Consider the following 23291-nt stretch of genomic DNA (forward strand, 5'->3'; position numbering starts at 1 on the left):
GAACCAATGCAGCACAGACAGCTCAAAATATCATTGAAGTGTTTGGAAAGGATGTGGCTAGTGAACACACAGTACATTGATGGTTTGAGAAGTTCCCTTCTGGTGATTTTAATCTTGAAAATGAGCCACATGGGTGACTTGAGACCAAGGTGGATAATGATGAATTGGAAGTTGTAGCAGAAGCAAATCTGTCTCAACCTACATGTGTGAATTAGCAGCAAGGTTTGACATTATTATTCCAACAGTAGTGGACCATTCAAAGCAAATTGGCAAGGCAAAGAAGCTGGATAGATGAGTTCCACATGAATTAAATGAGCATAAGAAGGTAAATTGTCTCAAAGCTTGCCTTTCTTTGCTGTCACAACATAAAGACGAAGTATTTTTACACTGTATTGTTACGTGTAATGAAAAATGGTTCTTTTTGACAATTGCAAGCATTTGGCACAATGGTCAGTTAAAGATGAAGTGTTAAACACAGTCCCAAACCAAATATTCATTAATAAAAGCTAATGGTGTCTGTTTGGTTGTCCAGTGCTAGTATTATTCACCGTAGCTTCATGAAACCTAGTCAATTGATTACAGCAGATGTCTACTGCAACCAACTGTATGAACTGATGAGGATACTTGAGATTAAGCAGCTGAGAGTGGTTAATAGAGACAGGTCAATCCTTTTGCATCATCAAGTAAGGATAAGATAAAGCAGAGTCCACAGCTGACCAGCAATGGATGCACAGACTGAGCCAGAAATAAATCTGTATTTTACTATTACTACTATGGTATTGAACTATAAACATCTGGAGAATTTTTATTGGAATACCATGAGTGACCTATTCTGACTGATACACACTATTAATTATAGGATTTTAGCATTTGTTTATACTGTTTTGACTCTGTATCTAGATTAACCAGCTGGAAGAAAAACACAATTTTTTTTTGTTTTATATGATATAAAATTTGGAAAGTTCAACATAAAATTTCACTAAAAAAATGAAAACATTCCATTCCATTCTCTCAAATTGTTTGGTTAATTTGAACTTTTATAGTGCCTCATTTATTTATTCAACTTAAAATGATAATGCTTTATTAAACCTTTATTTTCCAGTCTACAAAAATTTAACCTCTAATTAATTACTATTACAGGCTTTCTTCTAAAGGTTAAAGTTTGTAGAGGTTGGCTAACAAAAAAACTCTGGTCTATTAACCCATCCACATTGAAGTATTTTCTGTTAATTGTCTGACAATTTATTAGCAGTTGGAGACAGAATCTATGATAATTATTTATATGCAAATGAATATTTCCAAAATTTGTAGGGATGCAAGTACTCTTCTAACTGTGATTGTTAAAATCTTGGAATCTATATTTAGACCACCTGTTTTCCAATTCTAATACCATCAAGTATTATGTGCCTTACTTAAGTCTTCTGGCCCTCAGTTCTTTACCTATAATTATCTCATAAAGGTATCGTGTCCAGAAATATTATTAACATGTGTAAATTATTCACCATGGAGATTTGTGTATAAGTGTTCATCATATACATTATTATTATGTCACTACTATTATTATTTTTATCTTTTTGGAAATCATGACATCATTTCCTCAAAGGTGCTTGTCAATCAGTATTCAGCATTCACTGAAAAACCACTTACTAATTTGCCTTTCTTAACAGTGGGAAAAAATAGCCCTCAGAATTAATGGAATGCACGACTGTGATATCAATGGGCTGATGTATGGCACTTGATAAATATCTTCTGAATGAATGGATGAGTTGTGAATTAATCACTACAAGTCAGAAAATCTTTGTTATCTACTCTTTGCTCATGCCAGAGATAAAAGTAGAGATTAAGAACTGGAACAGAACAAGCACAGCTAGCCAAGGGCCCACCTGGAGAGCCCTAGTTTGAGATTGCCGGCATGAAAATACTACTGACAAATCATATTAGCGGACCTAATCGTTCTGTTGCATGTAAGTAACCTAAGAAGGTTTTACTCTGTAAAAACTTTTAATTTGTGAACCCAAAGACATTTTTGTACTACAGTAACTCATCCAGAGTAGAATAAATTTAGGTATAGAGAAGTTAAGTAACTGACCTGGAGCCACATGATGACTCAGTAACTCTACCGGAAATATAAAACCCTAGGCATTCTAAATCCAAGTAACTTTCTAAGGATGTTCTTGATTAAATTCAGTGCTATTCAGATAAAATAATTCCATCAGGGAAAGAATATTTAAGACCCATATAAGCTGCATAAAAAAATAGAGTGTCAGAATATAGTGAACACATGAATAAATGGGTCACATCACAAGAACATATATATTAATTTAGTAAATATTTTCCCAGAGAACTGCATGAGTTGAAACACCTTAGAGAAAGACTTACACTCATAAAGTAACTTATGCATTTGATAGACTTATCTCATAAGTTTATACCAATGGGTCTCACACAGATGGCCATGTGCTATGCAAGTTACAGTTTAGCTCCAGGTTGCTTTTGGTCATCTTCCAGACACTACTGGGGCTGCACTGCTTGGCTTTCTGGGAATCCTTTCTTCTGGGAATCCCCTCCACTTTTACGGTCAGCAGTTAGCATGCTGAGTTCTGATTGGCAGCACAGGACCCCCCCCACCCCCCCCAGCTGTGCTGGTTATCTGAAGAGGGGCACTTGCTGTCCCCATCTCCAGGAGATCTTGAGGCCCCTCACTATCTACACAATATGTTACAGCTACACATAGACAAAATAAAATTCAGTGTGTAAGAAGTGGGTCTTTTCTGAGTAGTCCTTACCAACTTACAGTTCCAAATATTATATGTTGCATCTCATAATATGCATCATAATATGAAATTGTAAACTTAAATTAGGAAAAACTTTTTTTTATTTTTTAAATTAATATTATGCATATTTGAGGTTTACAACATAATGTTATGGGATATATTTTATATACACACACACACATAGTTAAATGGTTATTATAGTGAGGTAAACTAACAGATCTATCATCTCTCATAGTTACTTTTTTTTCGGAGAAGAATAGCTAAAATACACTTATTTAACAAAAAAATCCCTAAATCCAACAAAAATTTATTAACTATATTCCTTAAGTTGTATCTTAGATCTCTACAGTTGTTCATCCTACATATTTGCAATCCCTTTTAAATAAAATTATTTTCCCATGCTTTGGGAAAATTTTAATAAAACACGAATTTTGCTATTTTGTATTGATTTTGAAAAAGAAATGCAAAAATGGAACTGATATTTAAAGGTAGAGAAAGAAAATAAGTAAATCATCTATCAAAATGAAAAAAAAAACTTGTGAATTTAAAGACAATAGAGAAAATAAAAAGGAAGGAATTACTAATTTCAACATTAAAAAAAAGGAAACTGAAGGGAACTGCCAAATATATTAATACCCTGCAGGCACTCTGTAGAGAGAAAAGCAGACTGCCCTGTCACTCCAGGCTCCAGCTCTCCCAGGTTATTTGTCTGTTTACCAAATATCTTCTTAACTGGCTTTTCTATATTTTCTCTAGGAAAAATGGTATAAGAATAGTGGTCGTTTGGCTCCCCTTCATTTAGGATAATCAGAAAGTCCCCACACACTTTTATTTCTTCTTTTATTCTAGTGCCCTCCTCCCTTGTTCTATATTTCTTCAGGCTCTATTTTGTTAAGTTAATGAGATTCCACCTTACTGGAAAGATTAATGCTTATGTTTTATAGTATCATAACCTAAAATGCTGTTGTCTATCTTATTAAGTGGAATATTCTAGTCCTAAATACTCTTTATAATCCATTATAAAATAACAATATGTAAATAACAAAATAACAACATGCATTATGTGTCTATAAAATTATGTATGTAAAATGTTGCATACATATAAAATAATAATGTCCACGAATCCTATGAAGCAATATACACTAATGTTCACATCATCTCTGTCTTCTCACTCTCTCTCCCATGTTATATACGCATTTGTTTTTCTTTTTTTTGTTAGAGGATAAAACTAATTCAGGGCACAGCAGTCTCCCAGCACTCATTGAACACCCACCAAGCATCATGACTTCCTGCTGAGGGAGTTATAAATGGCGATAGGGTGTCTGTTTGCTGCTGACAGGCTACTCCAGGAATGTGGTGACTAAAAATATTTCTGCTATGATCCTTGCCTGTAGTAACTCTTTTCTCCTGCTCACTTTGGTGGTGTCTTTATCTCTTCAATGGCTCTATTTGCCTTACAATCTGTATAACAATCTTTTATCCTATGTCTTTACTCAATTTTTAACACCTACAATGTAAACCATCGTGTGATAGTTCTCAGCCTTTGACCTTGAAGTTTCATTGACTTTAAAAGACATGCAGACTAATAGAAGTCATAAAGAGACAGGACAAGAATAAAGAGATATTAAAAGTGTACTTTATGAATGTTCAAACTATCTAAACAATTGTGTGATCCCTTATGAGAATGTGCCAAGATATTTCTGTATTAAGGACTGATTAAATGCGGAATGAGTAATTTCAGCATAGTAAGTTATTTTGTTTCACTTTTTAATGTTAAATTATTTTCTATTGAAACAGATGTGGGAATTTGAAAAAATAGATTTCAAAGGTCCTAATTTGAAAACCTACAGTTTTTACATTTTAATCAGTAATAGTTAACAGTAAGTAAAATAATATAAAGAGATAGCTAAAGGAGAATTGGAAGTTTTCTGCATTGAGAACCGCAATGTGGAAGTTTCTGTGAAAAAGACTGTCTCAGGGATTGTAATAACTGATAAGCAGTAATAATATATGGTCATAATCTTCTCTTCTGGTTTACTGCCAGCAGGATTCAATAAAAGTGGGGAGGAGGATGAGACCTTGGAGGGAAGTTTCTATTTTTTTTGTTTCTTTAATTTAACCTGGGATTTTTGTTTGTTTTGTTTTGTTTTGACTAAGTTGGGGAGTAGCTAGTTATCCCAAGCTAAAGAAAATAAAAGGTATTTAAGTGAAGTCCATGGAGCAATCCAAAGCTAAGAAGGATTTTAACACTAAAATAATAATCAGTTGAGAGAAATTAAAGTTATTTTTAAGTATATGAAGCAATAAGAAATAAAGCAAATGAAAGTGAACATTTTTATGTAATAGTGAACCCTTATGATTGTATTTCTTTAGATCTTACCATATTATGCATCAACTTTAAATATGCCAATTAACTTTTTCAATAAATGTATATTTTTAATTTACATAGGGTGAGAAAATAAAAATACTAAGAATCACAAATCTTTTGAGATATAAATTAGTTATAACTCAAGTACCCAGAAGAATATATGCAACCATAGAAACACTATCCTTTCAAACCCAAAACTAAAAACAAATTATAAATACAATATATGCCAGGTTTTCTTGACTCTGTGTGTGTGTGTGTGTGTGTGTGTGTGTGTGTGTGTGTTTGAACTTAAGAATACTTGAGGCTTTTTGAAGCTAAAGTCATTATTGGTGAATGAAGAATACTGGGGAATTTATGTTCTCAAGAGTTCTTAACCATTTAACCCTCCAGAAAATTTCCTAATATGAAATTTATCCTTTTACTAATGATGCATCTCATATTTAAGAAAACTTTGAGTAATACTATGTTATACATACTTCTAGAATAACATTCACAAACTCTTTTTTTTTTTTTTTAACATAAGTGTTTTCATGGTATATTCAGTTCTAATCAGTAAATCTCCCTACGGTGGCTTCCTTTAACCAGAAATGTCTGCAGAGTAAATTAATTTCACATGTTTTCATAAATAGCTATAATGTTCATCATTCTATTTGAAGACATTCAGACAATAATACTGAAGTACATCTCAATATTAATATTAATTCATCCAGTGGTGTGATATAAATTTATCTCAAAATCATAACAAGAAATGTGACAGTTTTCTAGATAAGCTATTCAAAATATTTAGATAACTTAGACAAATCACCTTGATGAGCTGGAATTATTTGTATAATTAATTTCTAATTCCATTTCGCCTTACCATTTCCTGTGAGGCTTGACTGAATAGTATTGATAACTATTAATTAATTTAATATCTTTCACTTAAAAATATTTAGTGTTTTTTCCAATGAATAAAATTTAAATTTATTAGAACATAACCTACATTTTATTAATTTTACACCTATTGTCTGAGGAGCAAAATACTCTGAAAATAATTTCGGTTTAGAAAGTACTTTCTTCGCTGTGTGGATAGGCATTGTATGAAAAAAATTCAGTTGCTACCATAAAAAACAAGTTCTTTCTGCACTGCCTGTTTAGATCTATCACAAACTTTAATGAGTAAGTAACTGTCTCTATCTACTACATTTCTGTCCAGCTCCATCTGCTTTCGTTTTCCAAACAGCCTGGTGCAGAAAACAGAGATAAGCAGGTAATAAAATATTTGACTGAATCACTACCTCTAGGGTACCACCAAAATGAAAGACATCGTGGTGATATTGAACACCAAAGATTAAAATTTAGAATTGTTTATTTTCAAGGGTTCAAGTCTCAGCATTTTCTACCAAAAAGAAGAGCATTAATTAATGTAATTTGATAAGAAAGTATTTCTGACATCTAAATATAAATAATAAAATAGAAATTATAAGAATCTTTAACTGCAATTACAAATTAAAAGACACAGTATAGGTCCAGATGATTCTGATGAATCCAGTAACAGTCAGAATGGGGCAAGTATGGTTAAAGAATATACCGATACCTACAGGTATTGGCAAAGATTAACATTCACCAAATTCAAACAACCATGTAAACTAAAATAATAGTAACTGTTTAAGCAGGAAAAGACTGTGGTCTCCTATTTCTTTACTTGACACAGATAGCATTTCTAATAATGAACCATTTCCTAGAGATAGCATATTTGGTTTAATATGTGAAATTCATAGTATGGTACATTGTTTGCAAAATTGGATGTCACTTCTCTCTTCTCCGTAGACATGCCTCTTGGCATTGTGACTCTGCCACTCCTCCCCAAAAGAGTAAATCTGATACACCACTTGTTAAATCTGGGACGGCCTTATGACTTTCTTTGGCCAGTAGATGTGACCTCAAGAAGCCTTACATGCTTTCACTCTCTTTCGTGGAATACAGCCAAACCTCCACAGGAATATTCCCAGTCTAGCCATTTGGATGATGAAAGATACTTGGCCTGATTACTCATGTTGCCTCAGCCAAGAGCCAATCAAACACCAGGCATGTGAGTGAAGTAGATTAGCCAGTCAGCTCAGTCAACCCACCAGCTGACCTCAGACACATAAGAGAGCCTAACTGAGATCAACCAAGCCTGACCTGTATCAGCAGAGCCATATTACCTGATCCACAGACTTATGAATTACATTAGTAACTGTTGTTTTAAGCCTTTGAAAACTAGGGCTCATAGTTTGGCTTTCTGTTTATGAAGAAGGAATGGGAAGTGCAATGGTCTTGAAGTGGGAAAGGGCTCAAAAGCAGGATCTGTTCAAACAACAGGTAAAAGTCAAGGTCAGAGTGAGTAAGAAGATATGCAGTAAATGCTGAGATCAAAGAGGTAATGAGAGAATGATAGTACAATTGTGCCGACCGATACACTCATTTCTAATGAGCACTTGGATACAGCTAGTCCAATATGAGATGTTATGTAATACATGCCAGATTTTGAAGACTTAGTATGAAAAAAACAATGTGGAATGTATCAATGATTTTTATACTGATTATATGTTGAAATGATGTTTTATATATAATGGGTCAAATAAGATGTATTAAAATTAATTTCACCTTTATTTTTATTTTTTTTTAAATATGGCCACTAGAACATATAAAATTATACTTAAGGGTCACATAATATTTCCATCGGACTATTCTGGTACAGAGTTTAATAGTCTAGTGTCAGGACTGTGGCTTTTACTCTGAGTGAGATAGCTCACCATTGAATAGTTTGTAATGAGGCAGTCGCAGAAGCAGGAAGATCTGTTTTGGAAATGTTTCATTAATCTGAGTAGAAAAAGGTAGGGACTTGGAACACAATGAAAGTAACAAGTAGAGGTGGTGAGAGGTGTTCATATTTTAGGATATATTTGAAGATAGAGCCAGTTGATATTTGATGATATTTTTAATGCGGGTTGTGAAATAAAAAAAATAATCAAGAATGTATCTGTAGTTTGGATTCAGACAACCAAAAGCATATGAGTCAATAACAGAAATGAAGAGGGAGAGGACACCAAGTAGAGCAGGTTTGGGGTAAGAAGGATTCAGTTTGGGATATGGTAAGGATGTAAACGTTGAGTAAAATTTTGAATAAGTAAATCTGTACTTCAGAAGTGAGATCAAGCTGTGGTGTGTGTGTGTGTGTGTGTGTGTGTGTGTGACTAATTAGCTTATAGAATCTTAAGCTCCTAGAGTAAATGAGTGGATGTGGAAGGAAGAAAAGAGGTCTGAAGACAGACCTACAGAACACTCAGCATTTAGAGTTCAAAGAAATGAGGAAGCACCAGCGAAAGGGACTGAGAAGAAGAGTCTAGTGAGGAAAGAGGAAAAATAGAAGTTAGAGGAAGCCAAGTAAGGAAAGAGTTTAAGGAATTGGGAGTGATGGTCTGTGTCGAATATTTCAGAAGAGGACTGAAAATTAATCAAAGAATTTTGCAACATATAAGTCATATGCAATGATTTTGGTAAAAACAGCTTGGTTCAGTGTTAGGAATGGAATAGGTTAAGGACTGAAAAAGAGGAATAATGGAGATAGTGACTATTGATAACTCTCTCTGACAGTTTTGTTTCTAAGAAAAGCAGGGACTTCAGTGGTAGACAAAATAGGATATAGAGTCAAGAAAGACTGCATAAGTCACTGAATTTATTCCCAAACTCTAAAATAAACTTCTAAGTTTCTCCCATTTTTTAAAAAAATATAGACTTTATTTTTTGGAGAAGTTATATGTTTACAGAAAACTGAGTAGAAAGTATGGAGTTTCCATATACCCTCCCACCTGCAACGCCCCTTTGCACCTCATTTTCCCATATTATTAACATCTGCATTAGTGTGAAATGATTGTTCCCATTGATGAGCCAGTATTTGTGCATTATGATTAAATAAGGACTACAGTTTACATTAGGGTTAAATCTTTGTGTTGTGCATTATGTGGGTTTTGAAAAATGTATACTGATAATGTATCCACCATTAGAATATCATACAGAATAGTTTTAGTACCCTAAAAAATCCCCGGTGCTCCCTGTGTTCATCTGTCCATAGCTTCTGCTAATCTGCTGGAAACCACTCGTGTTTTTACTCTGTCCATAATTTTGCCTTTTTCAACATATCATATAGTTGGAATCATATGGTATATAGCCTTTTAAGATTGGCTTCTTTTAATTAGCATCTAATGTTCCTCCACATCTTTTTGTTGCTTGATAGCTCATTTCCTTTTATCACTGAGTAATATTCCATTATATAGATGTACCTCAGTTCATTTATTCATTCACCTATTGAATGACATCAAGGTTGTTCCCAAGTTTTGGCAATTATGAATAAAGATGCTATACACATTTTGTATGGGTTTTTGTGTAAACACAACTTTTCAATTCATTGAGATAAATGAAAAAGGAGCACAATAGCTGAATCATATGATAGACTGTTTAGTTTTGTACCAAATGCCAAACTGTCTTGCAATATGGGTCTACCATTTGGTATTTCAACCAGCAATGAATGAAAGTTTTTGTTGCTACATATCATCACCAGCATTTGGTGCTGTCGATATTTTAGATTTTAGCCATTCAAATAGGCTAAAATCTCATTAATGTTTTAATTTTCAATTACTTGATGCATATGATGTTGAGCATCTTTTCATATGTATATTTGTCATCTGTATATATGTAGATCATTTGCCCGTCTTATAATTAGGTTATTGGTATTCCTATTGTTGAGTTTGAAGAGTTCTTTGTATAGTTTGGATTATATACTTGAATTATATCCTTTATCAGATATATCTTTTGGAAATATTTTCTCTCCATCTGTGGCTTGTCTTCTCATTCTCCTTTTTTATGTCTTTCATAAAGCAGACTTTTTCATTTTAACAAAGAACAACTATTTTTTTTTCCCTAGGTCATGATTTTGGTATTGTTATCTGAATAGTTATTGCCAAACTCAATGTCACCTACATTTTCTCATATTTTATATCTTATAAGTTTTATAGATTTATATTTACATTTTGGTTTATAATTCATTTTGAATTAATTTTCATGAAAGATGTGAGGCCTATGTGTAGATTCAGGTCTTTTCATGTGGTATCCAGTTGTCCCAGCACCTTTTTCCCACTGAATTATCTTTGCTCCTTGTCAAAGAGTCAAAGATAATTGAATATGTCTGTGTCAGTCTATTTCTTGGCTCTGCATTCTGTTCCATTGATGATTTTGTCTATTCTTTTGCCAGTAAAACCTTTCTGGATTACTGTAAATTTATAGTAAGTCTTGTGGTTGGGTAGTGTCAATCTTCTGACTTTGTTCTTCTTCAAAATTGTTAGTTATTATAGCGTTTTGCTTTCCTTATAAACTTTAGAATTATAAAACTTGCTGTTTCTTCTAATTACTTATTTTAACTTAAGAAAAAGTCATTTTCTCTTTTTGGTTCACAGAAATAAAATCTTTGAGAATAAATTTATAATAATAATTTTTGTAATTAATAGTTTTGGAAAGGTACTCCTTTAATTCTAATATGTTTAATATATATTCAAAAATAAAACACTATATGTATTGTTCAGACAAAAGGAAATTTTATCCATTATACACATAATTGGGCCAATTATTTGTGTTGTAATTATATGAAAATAATATAAATAAAAAAGAAAATGAAAAATACTATTAACAAAGATCAACATTTTTTGACAAAATTAGCTTATATATGAGAGAGATGTTTTATGTCACATGCTATTGAAAATTAATTTTGAAATCTTTATTGAAAATAATATAAAAATATTAATGATAAGGGAAAATGAAACTGTAAGCTTCAAAATACATTAAGACAAAGGCATCATGTATTATCAAGTTTTTATATAACTTCCTATATCCCATGGAAAACATTTAACCTCAGCATTTGAACAGATTAAATTTTCTGACAAACTTTTCAATCTAAGTTTTCATCATTTCTATTTTGAAAGAGGCTCATTAAAGCAACTTGAACTAATAGCTCATTGGATAAGACAGAAAAATATTATAAACCATTATAATAATCTGGCAGCAGGAAAATTAGTAGAATCACTTTTTTAAAATTGTAAGTAATCAAATCTGGGGCTGTGCCCACACAAAAATGAAGGAAGCTTATCATCTTCAGTCATTTCAACCAACATTACAGTTTTCAGACTCAAAAATTAGAGATATTTAATTTTTTTCCTTAATTCACTCCCTGAAACATACAGCTTATCAGCTAAAATTTGCTGATATTTTCTTTAGCATACACATGGCTTTATCCATTTCTCTTCTTTGCAGATATGTAGAGAAAGAACATAGTATGTGGACTTGGAGGAATTAGAATCATATTCTTAATCCATTATTCACAGGATACATGGACTTGGTTAAATTTTTCATCTCAGAAAACAGTTTCTTCAAATGAAAAATGCAAAATTAGATGCCTACCTCAGGAGAGTTGTTGTAAAAATCCAATTAGTTTAAGATAAGGAAAAGCTTAATAAATGGTAAACACAAGTATTGATATTTCACTCTTATATTTTCAACTCTGGTTGGCACCATCATTGTATTATGTATAAATTGCTATATTTTCACAACCAATTTTGTCATATCTTACAAATAAAATAGAGATTTTTTCCTAAAGAGATAACTTACATAATATGCCATCAATATTTACATATAAGCATAAAAAAGACAAAAGGAGCTCTAAATTAACAATCATCTCTGTGACAGAAGTACATTTGATTTGCATTTTCTTCTTTGTTTTTTTGATAGTTTCTATAAAATACCTGCAATGCATATACATCCAACTTATAAACAGAAAAAATGTTCTACTTATTCTCTCATTAAAATGTATTTGAAAGGAATACTTACCTTTTTGAAATGCCTATCATTTTCCCAGAATAATATCTATGGTGAATCAAAATGCATAACTATTAAATAATCAATGGCCATCTATTAATATTATATACACTTCTTTAACTTGATTGAGAATACTATGTAATATAGCAGAGTTTTTGTCTTCATAATATGTAAAATAAATGTGTTATAGATTTAAATGAGATAATAGAAGTTAATATATTACTACTACATACAGTTAACCTCTATGATATATAGCTTCTCATTTGATAGATACTTATAAAAACCATTCTACTTAATATACCCTTCAAAGAGTAAAATGTGTGTTTTATATATGGCCTGTGTTCAAGGCGTTATGCTACATGTTCAAAGGACACCTTTGTTTAATAATATAGACTCAGTAACATGGAGATATAAAACAGATTGTTGAACACTCTAATGGTGCCAGTCTATCTTGGCTATGATGGTCCTAATAGTGTCATCTGTCAGCAGCTCTTCCCTTTTCCTCTGCCTCTGAGTAAGCAGCATATACAGTCAAGCCAAAAACTGAGATGCAATATTAGATACCATCTGTGTTGCTCATCTGATTTCAATCCAAATTGTTCTCAAGCCAATCGTGGAACTGAGTGAAGAATTTGATTTTGATTAGGGTGAAGAATGAAAAAGACACGAATGTAGAAGATCAACATCAAGCTTCCAGGCACAAAGGGGTGGTTTGCCCATTTTGCAAATTCCATTGTGAAAAAACAGATTTTAGACCTAGAAAATTAAAACAGACACAGAGATAAAAAACACACAAATAAATGCACACACACGTACATTTATACACTCAAACATTGTGTAGAAGAGATTTCATTTTTTTAAATTACTTATTTCAAAAAGGAGTTCTTTACAATTTATTTAGCAAACTATGCCAAGTTTATAATGCATATAATGAAAAAATGAGTGTATTTATGTATGCATGTGCTCACTTATTATTAGTTTTTTCTCAAAATATGAAAGCCTGCAGACAAGAATCAGTGTGTAGACCTGTGTCCTAGTGATAGACATCTGCTTGTAAGTGAGCCACTATTATCTATCTGGAAAGCAAAAAACTAACCAGTAACTTAAGAATAGGTTTAAAAGTAGATAAATCACATCATCCTTATTTATTTTAGTCATTGCTATGTTTTAATTGGCCATTCTTAATCTTCAAGTTTTTCTTCTTTTTTTTCTTCCCAACATATTTTGACCATTGCTCTTGATTCATGTTGGTTGATTAGAGGCAATAGCACGACACAGAGCAAGGCAAAGGTTTAAAAACTTAAAATATTACTGTATTTAAACATTAATTTATGCTTAACTGGTTTTATATCTGTGAAAGAGTAGAAGACAAAGAAACGTTTGCTTTTGAACACCAATGAACCATATAATTTTAGAGTTTAGAAAATTATTTTCATAGGCATCTATTACCACATGAAGTATATTATATACTTTGTACTATTACCAAAAATGTTGAAATCATTTGTGTGAGTTCTATAATGGCTTTAAACATTAATGCAGAAAGATGACGAGTATAGATATACTTCTATTAATTTCCCTCTCCCATGACTGCCAATGTTTATGGATATAGATATTTTTATTTTATTAACAAAATGCATCAGATTTGAGTTAAATACCCAATTTTATATTGACAAGGAAATGATATATTAACTAATGTTAAAATGATCATAATATCTTATAAAAATGTAAGTTATCTATAAAGGTTGTTAAACAACATTTAACAAAACATGATCATTTATTCAAAAGGAATTCAAAAGCAAATACTTTAGGAAATATTTGTTTTTGTTGTTTGCTTGCTTTTTATTTTTTTCCATAGTGATTTTTTTAATTACATACTAATTTATGGAGAAATGTCCTATTTTTGAGGGAAAAGATCGATTCTGGTATTTATTTCCTAAGTGACACATGTGTCTTGCTAGGAAATTTTTTAAAATAAGAACATAGCATGATAAATGCACTGCAATGAATACAAAGATTTTCATGTTGATCCATATATTTTAAATGAAATGATCTAAAATAAGCATGACACTTTCAGAAAAAAACTATGTACAATCAATTCTCTCTATACGAGGATTGCTCCCGTATTAGCAATCTAAAATTATGATTTTCATATTGCCATAATGCAAACGTGTTAAAAGTAAATTTTGTGTACTTTAACCTCAAATGTGAACTCTGGGATTTCTTACCTTTGTCTTTAATCTATTAATATAAAATCCCACATAAAACACTTATCACAGTCTTGGCTCAAAACAGAACTCACTATAAAATCCTTTAAATGGTCTATTAAAAAAAGAAAGAAAAAAAAGAAAAAGAAGAAATGGTACTCACTAAATAATGACTGTTGTCATTATTATTTTTCAACTGATATATATTCCATCCAAGTCCATTTTTTCTAGTTTATATACACCAGCATCTTGAAAAGGAATTAAAAATGTATTCAAGAACATGTATTAATTTCTTAGCATTAATTCCCATTTCCCACTGTTTTTTTCCATTTTTCAAAAACAAAAAAATAACCTTTCCTTTCAAATAATTTATTTCTGCCACACTTATGAGAACCTCAAAACCTTCTTCTGATTTCTGGAGTCTAGACAAGGCCCTTAAACTGTATGTTACATATTTATTCATTTAACTGTGTTCTTCATGATTTCAAATACAACTTAAAAGTTTGTGAAATAACACTAATAGGTAAAATTAAAATATAAGCATTAGAAAACCTTGAACAGCAAAAATCAGTGACATAAATAGGCTGAAGTTAGTCTGTAAAATTAATGATTATATATTTGAATGAGTTGGATCACCAAAAGGTTTCTAAACTTTAGCAGTAAACAAAGAAATGATTTTTCATATGACTTACTGTGTTTGTAAGATAAAATTCAATCATGTGTTCAACAGATTCAATTTCTTCCTAACATTCAGTGTAGAAAGAAACATCTTTTGTGGGTGGCTACTCATAAAAAGGAAACATTGAAATCTGATGAATGTCTTCGACCATATTCTTAAAGTGAAAAAAGGAAGGTAAACTTTCCTCAATATGAATTGTCACAAAACTCCAAAGTGCAATGCAGGAAAAGCAATTTTATGAACACCAAAATGATTTTTTAAAAAAATTTTTGACATAATCCAAAGACACGTCTGTCTTATGGTTTCTGAATTCTCCAGATTAAAATAGACACACATTACACAAATAAAAAGATATTTTAGGCCACATTATAGCATATTATTATAGTACTTTTCATAATTAGATCCAGGCACGAGCTTTCCAATGAGAAACAAAGTTGCTCTTCTTCCTCCTTTCTTCACCTTTACCATCTAAAAGAAAATATATTGCCCACTTCTCCAAGTGAAATAAAGCACAGCAAAGGAAATAAGAAAAGACAATTTGACTAAATAAATTTCAGAAAAATGTGAACTAAATTATAATCTTCTAAAACATTCTGGCCAGAATGAGCACCCCTTTTATTCCATGTTCCTAATACATATAATAGATATAAACTATAATGTATAATTTCTTATAGCCAAATAGTTACTTTTCCCCCATTTGTTTATAAAAATGCTTAGTTAGGCATCAGGTAAAGTTATGTGAATAAAATTATTTTAAAAATGAGTACAGCCACTTACATACACAATAAAAATACTGGTAACATGATCAATATTATTTATAAGTACTAGAGCCTATCAGTGAACAGCCTAATACCAATGCCCATGGCAAAATCCTTCACACAAGTTTGCCAGTTAGTAAAAAAAAAGAAAATATTCTGGAATTGAATGAAAAACAGAAGGTAGGAGATTCCTCTTTGTTCATTTACTTTATTCTGAAAACAATTTAAGAGGCACATTGTTTTTTCAAATGGATAGCAACTTTTATTTTTATAAAATTAAAGACTCAATACTGCAAATTATATAGGTGAAATTGTAACTGTAGCATCCACTTGTAATCCTTATATAAATGGTTTCATTTATCGCTAGAAATTTTTTCAAATGCCTATGATATACTCTGAGCAGTACATTTGTTCTGATGATGTGGGGATGATTATGAGACCATAACATTATCTGGCCCCAGAGGGCCAATACAAATAGAGATTGGTGGTCCGGGGGCAGAGAAAGAGAGAGACAGGGAGAGAGATCGGTCTTGACAATATGACAAATATTATGTTTGCAGTATGATTGCAGTATGAATGAAATGTTGGAGGAATGCAGGGAAAGAGCTGTTAGTTCTGCCTGTGAGAGTATAAAAAAAAAAAAAATGAGTAAAGAGACACATGTTGAGGCTTGAAACTTGTAAAGGGATTTTTTACAAGTGGTATGAAAAGGGGAGACATTTAGGCTTTATGGCAAAATATATTTATTTTGCAGGTAAAGAAAAGAGAAATAAATATTAAAGAGCTAAAAAGGTAAATTGCAAAGAAATAAAGATAATTTCAAAGATTCAACAGAGAATAGACAGTGTGTAACAAATACAGGACATTAGTTATCTATCTCAATGTAGGTAATATAAAGTTGCAGTGTGTAGACAACTTAAAAACAAATAATTGCTAAAATAATTACTACATAATTGCTGCAGTTACTTTTGAGTTTCCAAATATATGTAAGCTTCAAACTAGCACAGCTTATTGCTTATACTTTAGTAGACTTTGTATTCTACCTGGAAGAAAACACCCACTTCTTCAAGATTAAATTCACAGCAGTTCACAGTCATTCAGGCTTGCTTCAGGCACAGTTTGTGTCTCCAGCTCCTGTGGTACTTCATATTCCTGTGTTTAAATAATAGATTAGACATCATACAGTGATTGTAGAGACAAGAAACAAAATTTGTTTTACTTCATTTTTATTCTGAGACCACTTAGAGTTTTTACTTGTATTTAAAATTTAAAGCAGTGAGTGAAAACTATTGGTGTAATATTTTGCCTTGCTAAAGATATTTTAATAATATCTTTAAGATTAAAATTTCTTTTTTGCTCATTGTTAAAACTAAGAAAATAAAACTGTTTAAGTTGTACAATTTCCTATTTCCCTAAAATATATTGTTTACAGACATTCCAGGTTTATTAAAATTCACTTTCAAGTTACTATAAAATTAGTATTGCTGACTGTTATGGAAAAATTTTAAGTATATATTTTCCCATTTAAAAATAAATTGAATTTAAAGAATTAAAGGGTTATTCTTCTCTTTTTTGTACTATAGTTATTATTTTTTATTTTTAAATTAATTTTTCTACTGGTAGAGTATAAAAATAAAGTTGAAAAACAAAGTTTTCCCTAGTTGCATGTCTTTTCTGGTCATTATTTTCAGTTCATTTCAATTATTACTGAATATAACTTTGCCATAATATGAAGAAATAGAAATTGGTCCATTCCAATTGTCCAGCATGCTGAATATACTCCACAGGAATTGGAAAATTTTTCTGTAAAGGGCCAGATATTAAATATAATATCTTAGGGCTTATAAGCCATATTGTCTGACAATGACACAATTGTGCAGTTGTAGTTGAAACCAGCCACAGACAGTGCACAAACAAATAGTTGTGACTACTTTCTAATAAAACTTTAATTAAAACAGGCAGCAAACTGGATTTGGCCTTTTGGTCATAGTTGCTATACATTGCTCTAGAATATAAGTGACAGGCATGTACTAAAAAGGAAACACTTTGTAAAAAAGAAGAGGGAAAAATCACTAAATACTTCAGCACTTTTTCCAGAAAGTAATTCCATATTTTTTTTTCTCAGAATAAGGAAAGTAGGTCGACCATATCCTCTTCTTTATGGTGTATTTCTCAATTTGACCTTTAATCTTAATGATATAAAATATATATCAAGGTATCAATCTATATGTAATGATAGAAAAATGCATTTATCTGTAACCTAATCTCAAATAAATTATATGGCTGTTCAAAATCAAGTCACTATACTATGATAAAAACTGAATTTATCCATCTAAACTTATTTATTTAAAATATGTTCTCTATTTGCACATACCAAATAATTTAAAAGTCTGAAATAGACATAGAATCATTTTATAATAATCATTAATTTTATAACACCTCTACTATGGCTACGAAAGTTGTTAAATTATATTTTGTAAAGATAAGAGAAAGATGGGCAAGAAACCTAAAATTTGACAATGACATTTTCTTTTATTAGCTTCACTTCCTCCCTTTGGAAAAATCATATTCACCATGAAATTTGCATTCACTTGCAAAACCATTGGGTTTCAAGTCCAAGCATGTTGCTTTCATCATTATCGGTTTTATTTCTTAGCAATATAAGTTTTATATCACGTTTGCTTATTTGTTGCTTACTCTTTGTATTACTCTCCAAATGACCAAAGTAAAATCACGCTTTTTTGAGTTTTACAGCACTAGTTCTAAAATTTAAAGCATTTAAGTATCACTAACAGTGCTGTTTAAATGCATTGTTAGACTCCACACCCATAGATTCTGCTATAATATGTTTGGGCCAGGGATCAGAAATCTGATTTTTTTTTCATAAGCACAGTGGTCCACCTATGAAATCTAAGAAATATTTAACATGTGAAAAGCACTTAATATTTTGAAATAAAAACAAAACAAAAAGCAAAAAAAAAGTATAATAAGCAAGGCAAATTAATACTAAAAAAAATAGTTCAGTTAAGTAGATGAATAATTTTTAAAGGTGGGTAGTTTTGATTTGTTTGCTTAGGAAAACTGAAAAGTAGTTGCATAAAAAATGAGTTGTGTTTTTGTTTCTTTGTTTTTTATTATTCTAGTTAATGCAGAAACAATGGAAGTAATATGTCAGTTTTATTTGTATTATGAATGCATATACTAGTTTACTTTGTGTAGATTCAAAAATATCTGAATTTACTATATTGACATTCAAAATAACTATTTCAAAACCTATACTTTATGAAGCAACATATGCTAATTTTTCCCAGTATTTCCCTTACCTTATGCTTTAAAGAAATTTACATATTTAGGCAGAGTTGACTTGTGATGAAGATTGAATTTACTGTGGTATCTTGGAAGTGAATATCTAAAAAAGAGTAGGTTGTCCTTGCCCAGTGAGTTTATTCTTTAACACTTAAGTTGTTAAACACTGAAGTCCACAGAAAAGATTAGGAAAAAATTTTAATACCTTTTACTATTTACTTCACTTCTAGAGGAAGAATAAAATGATATTAATAAATAGAAAGTATATTCAATCATTTTTCATCTCACACCGAATAAAGTTTATTACTGTGCTTTCACACCGCAGATTTATAGAATTGTATCATCTCAATGGTCTTCTTGATTGAGAATAAATGCTTCATTAAATTTAAATATAGCCACCTAATAGCAATAGTAAAACCAGGGAGCATAATGACTGATGTTAAAGGAGCACACATATCACTCTTTGGAACATATTTAACTTCTAGATGAAATGCAAAGTTTAATATTCACACTTGCATAATAAATGCAAAGGATTATGAAATGATGTGAAGATATAAACAAATCAAACAATGTGAGAGTAATTTTCAATGTAAATAGATGTTGTTGATTTTTCACATGGGAAGTATAGAAGTAAGATCCATGGATTAATGACTGTGGCAACTAGATGAATAATGATGAACTTCATTGAGATGACTGATAAAGGAAGAGGAACAGGGTATGGTTTTTAAGGGTGGTGCAGGACCAGTTCACTTTTTAATATATCGTGTGAGAGGTGTCTTGGAGGCCTCCAAGTGGAAATGCAGAGTAGGAAGTTAGCTATATGTATCTGGAACTCAAAAATATCTGTACTGAATTAAAAAATGTGCAATGTCACTGATCATCATGGAAATAAAAATTAAAACTAGAATGAACTATCACCTTACCCCTGTTAGAATAGCTTTTATTAAAAAAAAAAATCCAAAAACAATAGATGCTGGTGTTGATTCAGAGAGAAAGGAACTTATATACTGTTATATACTGTATTTGGAGGGACTGCAAATTAGTACAATGTTGATGGAAAACAGTATGGAGAGTCCTCAAAGAACTAAAAGTAGACCTACCATTTCATCCAGCAATCCCACTACTGGGTGTAACCAAAGGAAAATAAGTCATTTTATCAAAAAGACAACTGTACTCAAATGTTTATTGCAGCAAAATTCACAACTACAAAGATGTGGAAACAACCCAAGTGCCCATCAATTCATGAGTGAATTAACAAAATGTGATCTATATATACCGTGGAGTACTACTCAGCCATAAAAAAGATGAATTAATGTCTTTTTCAAAAATTTGGATGAAATTGGAAACCATTATCTTTAGTGAAGCATTAAAGAATGGAAAAACAAAAACCACATGTCCTCATTATTAAATTGGACCTAACCGATGAACACACGTGTGCACAGAGGGAAGTAAAACTCAGAGGAAATCAAGCAGAGGAGTGAGGGTAGGAAGGGATGGGTGAAAACCCACCTAATGGGTACAATGAATACCATTTGGGTGATGGACACCCTTACAGCTGTGACTCAAGCATTACAAAAGTGATCCACGTAACCAAAGACATTTGTACCCCCTTAATATTTTGAAATAAAAATATACAAATACATAAATAAATAAAAATAAAAAATTATTTTAAAATGTCTGTGCTGGATATAACTCCTAAACTACTCTCCAGGCTTCAAATGCAAATAGCCAATGCCTACTGGTTATATCTTCTTGGAAGTCACAAAATCAATAATTCAGTGAGTTCAAAATATGCCTTTACTTAAATCTAACTATAAAGCATCATTCCCTATTTCTTTACTAAATGGCATTTTCAAACATCAAATTCTACAAGCCAGAAATTTAAGCAATACTTTCCACAATGCCATCTTTATATGTAGGGGTTTCAAGAAATGCAAGGTCGTCTTGGAGAAGCCCCCCTTCCTTCTGCTGCCATGAGAGACCAATCTGTCAGATTTGCCATCTAAATTCTTTTAAAATCCATCTGTTTTTTCCTCTTAACTCTCACTTTCCTAATGTAATTGCTTCCTAAATGGTCCCACATTTACTCTTTTTGCTTACATTGTATTTTCTTAATGAAATCCAGAGCTGTGTTTTAAAAATATGAATCTGGTCATGTAAACCATCTGCTTAAACATTTTGTAATAATGGCTCCCTTGTGATCTTAGAATAAAGGCCTAATTCTTAAACTAGACTGAAAATTGGTATGATACATGTCTTCCTATTCCCTCATCTATCTTGTTTCTCTCCTACCTTCTTTCCTTTCATCTCTAATGAGCAATTTTTCATTCAAAAACCCCATACTCATTTTCAAAGAAAAGTTATATGTGTGTATGCATATGTGTGTTTATGTATCTCACTAGGGGTCTTTCAATGTGAGGGGTAACATCAGCAGAAAGAGAAATTATCAGAAACTATATGGGAGAGTGCACAGCACTGACAAGCCAGAGAAATAGCCACAGTAAAATTAAAGAAAGAGAGAAGATTTGAGTGGGATCAGTTTTAAAATTCCACGTCAGTAACCATAGAACAATGAATGAACTCCAGTTTGCATTACAATTTTATTATTTTATTCTATTAAAATTTTACATTTCAAGGAGAAAGCCCATGACTAGCCTAATTTGGATTATATACAGTCCTTGACAACGGAAAGGCAGGGAATCTTGATCAACAACAATCTAACACATTCCAGCAGAGAAGAGATAATCCTACAGTAGTAAATTAAGGTGCTAGTACAAAAGAATATGCAATTTATGATAGACAGCCAAAATGTTAAAAGCCCAGAATCTTTACTCTGCATCTGCCACAACCTGCAATACTTTCAATCATTCACTAAGTTAACTTAATTCCTGCTTCTATCACTAATCACAGGCCAAATATAATGTCCCCAAGGAAACACTTCTCATATTAGGTCCAACCTTTCTACACTCACTGAGTGTAGTATATTTTTTACCTAAATAATTATGATCACAGATTATATTTAACAATTTATTTTTATGATTATTCGATTGAAGGACAATGAATTATCACTTTGCTCAGATGTTATCCCCTGTACTAAACACAATGCCTCTAATGAAGTGAATGTTCAACATACAATGGCTGAATAAATGAATAAGCATATGGATACTATTTGATATCATGAGAGTGAATGTGTGTGTTAAGTAATTTGTGTAGAATGAGCATAGTATGGGAACACTTCAGGAATGAACAATGGCATAGGAACCCAAAAGAACACTGAGTTCAGTAGAAGCAAGCCAGGATTCTGCTCAGTCTCAGAAACCACAGGAAGAGTGCTTTAAGGAAAAAGTCATCATGCTGCAAACCCTAGGCCATTTAATGTAGCTACAGCAGAATTACCGGAGGCTGGGCATTTTACAAAGAAAAGAGGTTTATATGGTTCACAATGCTGGTGACTGACAGGTTCAAGACTGGGCAGTTGATCCGGGCAAGGGCCTCATTCTGCTTCCACTCATGGCAGAAAGTGGAAGGGGAACTGGTTTGTGCACAGAGATCACATGGTGAGAGAGGAAGCAAGAAAGAGAAACCAAGGAAGCCATACTCTTTCATTTAACAACTGCTCTGCCAAACTAATCCACTCCCGAGAGACAGAAAGAGAGAGACCATACTCACCTCCAAGAGAAGGCATTAATCTATTCATGAGGGACCTGCTCCCATTACCGAAACACCTGCCACTATTCCCCACCTCCAACGCTGTCACGTTGAGGAACACATTTCAACATGAGTTTGGCAGGGAAAAAATAAATTTAAACCATAGCATCACAGGACACAGAACAATAAACAGACTAGGATTGATAAAAAGCCATTGGATTTAGCAAAAAGAAGGTTATTTACAATTATTCAACCCAGAAACAGAAATTATTCATCACTTTCAAGATGCTTAGCATTAGATAACAGCTTCATGGATGCCGCAGTTTAATCATATTTTTCTCTCTTTAAGAAAATAACAGAAAATTACAAAGACAAAAATAAGCACAAAATCTCGGGAGGGGTCTGTCCATGTGAGCTACCCTTAAGCTTAAACTTCTTTAGCTTCATGGTCACTCTGCCTCTCGCAGGTAAGATGTGATGAATTTTGCACAGAGTGGAAAAGGGCTGCTCTAGCTGTGCCATGGAGAATGGATTAGAGGTAAGGTGTGGAGGTCAGGAAGTAAACAAAGTAAAAGAAAGCAATGAAAAATGAGGTTAAAACATATGAAAGATAATGTCTATTTATGCTTTCAAAAATATTAAGGCTTTATTTTTTAGAGCGGTTATAAGTTC

The sequence above is a fragment of the Eulemur rufifrons genome, chromosome 16, assembly GCF_041146395.1.
Source record: "Eulemur rufifrons isolate Redbay chromosome 16, OSU_ERuf_1, whole genome shotgun sequence".
NCBI classification, from domain to species: domain Eukaryota; kingdom Metazoa; phylum Chordata; class Mammalia; order Primates; family Lemuridae; genus Eulemur; species Eulemur rufifrons.